We start from the raw sequence: 5000 nt of genomic DNA on the forward strand, positions 1-5000 counted from the left end.
CTGTTATCTGTTATCTGATATCTGATATCTGATATCTGATATCTGTTATCTGATATCTGTTATCTGATATCTGTTATCTGTTATCTGATATCTGATATCTGTTATCTGTTATCTGATATCTGTTATCTGATATCTGTTATCTGATATCTGTTATCTGTTATCTGATATCTGTTATCTGTTATCTGATATCTGTTATCTGATATCTGTTATCTGATATCTGTTATCTGTTATCTGTTATCTGTTATCTGTTATCTGATATCTGATATCTGTTATCTGATATCTGATATCTGTTATCTGTTATCTGTTATCTGTTATCTGTTATCTGTTATCTGATATCTGTTATCTGTTATCTGTTATCTGATATCTGTTTTCTGTTATCTGTTATCTGATATCTGATATCTGTTTTCTGTTATCTGATATCTGTTTTCTGTTATCTGTTATCTGTTATCTGATATCTGTTATCTGATATCTGATATCTGTTATCTGTTATCTGATATCTGTTATCTGATATCTGTTATCTGTTATCTGATATCTGATATCTGATATCTGTTATCTGTTATCTGTTATCTGATATCTGTTATCTGTTATCTGTTATCTGATATCTGTTATCTGTTATCTGATATCTGATATCTGATATCTGTTATCTGTTATCTGATATCTGATATCTGTTATCTGATATCTGATATCTGTTATCTGATATCTGTTATCTGTTATCTGTTATGTTATCTGTTATCTGATATCTGTTATCTGATATCTGTTATCTGATATCTGATATCTGTTATCTGATATCTGTTATCTGTTATCTGTTTTCTGTTATCTGATATCTGTTATCTGATATCTGTTATCTGATATCTGTTATCTGATATCTGTTATCTGATATCTGTTATCTGTTATCTGTTATCTGATATCTGTTATCTGATATCTGTTATCTGTTATCTGATATCTGTTATCTGTTATCTGATATCTGATATCTGTTATCTGTTATCTGATATATGTTATATGTTATCTGTTATCTGTTATCTGATATATTGTATCTGATATCTGTTATCTGTTATGTGATATCTGATATCTATTATCTGTTATCTGTTATATGATATCTGATATCTGATATCTGTTATGTGATATCTGATATCTGATATCTGATATCTGTTATGTGATATCTGATATCTGTTATCTGTTATGTGATATCTGATATCTGTTATCTGTTATCTGATATATTGTATCTGATATCTGTTATCTGTTATCTGATATCTGATATCTGATATCTGATATCTGTTATCTGTTATCTGATATCTGTTTTCTGTTATCTGATATCTGTTTTCTGTTATCTGATATCTGATACAGTTGAAGTCAGAAGTGTACATACACCTGAGCCAAATACATTTAAACTCAGTTTTTCCAAAATTCCTGACATTTCAATCCTAGTATTCCCTGGCTTAGTTCAGTTAGGATCAGCACTTTATTCTAAGAATGTGAAATGTCAGAATAATAGTAGAGAGAATGATTTATTTCAGCTTTTATTTATTTCATCACGTTACCAGTGGGTCAGAAGTTTACATACACTCAATTAGTATTTGGTTGTATTTCCTTCAGCTTCCCACAATAAGTTGGGTGAATTTTGGCCCATTTCTCCTGACAGAGCTGGTGTAACTGAGTCAGGTTTGTAGGCCTCCTTGCTCGCATGTGCATTTTCAGTTCTGCCCACATTTTCTATAGGATTGAGGTCAGGGCTTTGTGATGGCCACTCCAATACCTTGACTCTGTCCTTAAGCCCTTTTGCCACTACTTTGGAAGTAAGCTTGGGGTCATTGTCCATTTGGAAGACCCATTTGTGACCAAGCTTTAACTTCCTAATTGATGTCTTGATGTTGCTTCAATATATCCACATCATTTTCCTCCCTCATGATGCCATCTGTTTTGTGAAGTGCACCAGTCCCTCCTGCAGCAAAGCACCCCCACAACATGATGCTGCCACCCCCGTTCCACGGTTGGGATGGTGTTCTTCAGCTTGCAAGCCTCCCCCTTTTTCCATAACAATGGTCATTATGGCCAAACAGTTCTATTTTTTATCCAAAAAGTACAATCTTTGTCATCATGTGCAGTTGCAAACCATAGTCTGGCTTCATTATGGCGGTTTTGGAGTAGTGGCTTCTTCCTTGCTGAGCGGCCTTTCAGGTTATGTCAATATAGGACTTGTTTTACTGTGGATATAGATACTTTTGTACCTGTTTCCTCCAGCATTTTCACAGGGTCCTTTGCTGTTGTTCTGGGATTGATTTGCACTTTTTGCACCAAAGTACGTTCATCTCTAGGAGACAGAACGCGTCTCCTTCCTGAGCGGTAGGACGGCTGCGTGGTCCCATGGTGTTTATACTTGCGTACTATTGTTTGTACAGATGAACGTGGTACCTTCAGGCATTTGGAAATTGCTCCCAAGGATGAACCAGACTTGTGGAGGTCTACAATTGTCTTCTGAGGTCTTGGCTGATTTCTTTTGATTTTCCCATGATGTCAAACAAAGACTGAGTTTGAAGGTAGGCCTGGAAATACATCCACAGGTACACCTCCAATTGACTCAAATGATGTCAATTAGCTAATCAGAAGCTTCTAAAGCCATGACAACATTTTCTGGAATTTTCCAAGCTGTTTAAAGGCACAGTCAACTTATTGAATGTAAACATCTGTCCCACTGGAATTGTGATACAGTGAATTATAAGTGAAATAATCTGTCTGTAAACAATTATTGGAAAAATGACTTGTGTCATTCACAAAGTAGATGTCCTAACCGACTTGTCAACAAGAAATTTGCCAAAACTATAGTTTGTTTTAACAAGAAATTTGTGGAGTGGTTGAAAAACTTGTTTTAATGACTCCAACCTGTTGTATCTAAACTTCCGACTTCAACTGTATCAACTGCCTCATTATTTTAATTTTATTGTGTTACTTTTTATTTATTTTTTAACTTTAGTTCATTTGGTAAATATTTTCTTTACTCTTTTTTGAAATGCATTCTTGGTTATTAATAAGGACTTGTAAGTAAGCATTTCACGGTAAGGTCTATACTTGTATTCGGCACGTGACAAATAAGGTTTGATTTGATTTAAGAACCGCAGGGTTTTAGTTTTTACCTTTTTATTATTTCAGGATTTTAGGCAATGAATCTGTTAATCTGTTAATCTGTTAATCTGTTAATCTGTTTATCTGTTAATCTTTATCTGTTAATCTGTTAATCTGTTAATCTGTTAATCTGTTATCTGTTTAATCTGTTAATCTGTTTATCTGTTTATTAATCTGTTTATCTGTTTATCTGTTAATCTGTTAATCTGTTAATCTGTTTATCTGTTTATCTGTTTATCTGTTAATCTGTTAATCTGTTAATCTGTTAATCTGTTTATCTGTTTATCTGTTTATCTGTTAATCTGTTTATCTGTTTATCTGTTTATCTGTTTATCTGTTAATCTGTTAATCTGTTTATCTGTTTATCTGTTTATCTGTTAATCTGTTAATCTGTTAATCTGTTAATCTGTTAATCTGTTAATCTGTTAATCTGTTAATCTGTTTATCTGTTTATCTGTTTATCTGTTAATCTGTTTATCTGTTTATCTGTTTATCTGTTTATCTGTTAATCTGTTAATCTGTTAATCTGTTAATCTGTTAATCTGTTTATCTGTTTATCTGTTTATCTGTTAATCTGTTTATCTGTTTATCTGTTTATCTGTTTATCTGTTTATCTGTTTATCTGTTAATCTGTTAATCTGTTAATCTGTTAATCTGTTAATCTGTTTATCTGTTTATCTGTTTATCTGTTTATCTGTTAATCTGTTAATCTGTTAATCTGTTTATCTGTTAATCTGTTTATCCCAGAGTCAGATGAACTGATGGATCCAATTTGTATGCGGTATGAAGGAAGTAGGAGGTAGATTTGCTAGCCAATGCTAACTAGCATAATCGAAATGACTGGAAGTATATGGTATCTACTAGCATGATAGCAGTTACCATAGACTTCCAGTCATTGTGCTAATACCCGTTAGCAACATCCTCCAAAATGCACGTGGAAACACACCATTTTTTTTTCTTCAATGATTTCATCTTCATTCTACGGAAGTTGATAAAGGATTTCATCTTCATTCTACGGAAGTAGATAAAGGATTTCATCGTTATTCTACAGGAGTAGATAAAGGATTTCATCGTTATTCTACAGGAGTAGATAAAGGATTTCATCGTTATTCTACAGGAAGTAGATAAAGGATTTCATCGTTATTCTACAGGAGGTAGATAAAGGATTTCATCTTCATTCTACAGGAGTAGATAAAGGGCTCAACATTCTAAAGTATCCCTTTAAGAATGGCAGGGTTTTAATAGCCATATTTTCCTGCCCTTTAAGAACTGAAGCTCTATTGATCTTGTATGGGGGGGGGGATTGGCTTTCTATAGGATGATTGATGCCTTAGGGAGTGGGGGCTCAGGAGGAGGCATTCCTTCAACTTATCAATGTGGAAGAGGGATAGGGAGAGAGGACAAGTAGTAAACAGTATAGGAAGTAAGAGGGAGGGAGAGAGGAGAGAGAGAGAGAGGACAGGTAGTAAACAGTATAGGAAGTCAGATGGAGGGAGAGAGGAGAGAGAGAGAGAGAGAGAGAGAGAGAGAGAGAGAGAGAGAGAGAGAGAGAGAGAGAGAGAGAGAGAGAGAGAGAGAGAGAGAGAGAGAGAGAGAGAGAGAGAGAGAGAGAGAGAGAGAGAGAGAGAGAGAGAGAGAGAGAGAGAGAGAGAGAGAGACAGAGAGACAGAGAGAGAGAGAGAGAGAGAGAGAGAGAGAGAGAGAGAGAGAGAGAGAGAGAGAGAGAGAGAGAGAGAGAGAGAGAGAGAGAGAGAGAGAGAGAGAGAGAGAGACGGAGAGAGACGGACAGACAGGAGAGAGACAGTGAGTGAGAGTGAGAGTGAGAGAGAGAGAGAGAGAGAGAGAGAGAGAGAGAGAGAGAGAGAGAGAGAGAGAGAGAGAGA

At 35.2% G+C, this 5000-nt stretch overlaps 1 protein-coding gene across 1 annotated transcript in view; it reads left to right on the top strand.

Moving 5' to 3' along the window:
- unc5a (unc-5 netrin receptor A) overlaps positions 1-5000 on the top strand; it is a 610423-nt gene that overhangs the window by 442972 nt on the left and 162451 nt on the right. The gene's annotated exons all lie outside the window — the stretch shown is intronic.

This window comes from Oncorhynchus gorbuscha, linkage group LG23 (genome assembly GCF_021184085.1).
Source record: "Oncorhynchus gorbuscha isolate QuinsamMale2020 ecotype Even-year linkage group LG23, OgorEven_v1.0, whole genome shotgun sequence".
Lineage (NCBI taxonomy): Eukaryota > Metazoa > Chordata > Actinopteri > Salmoniformes > Salmonidae > Oncorhynchus > Oncorhynchus gorbuscha.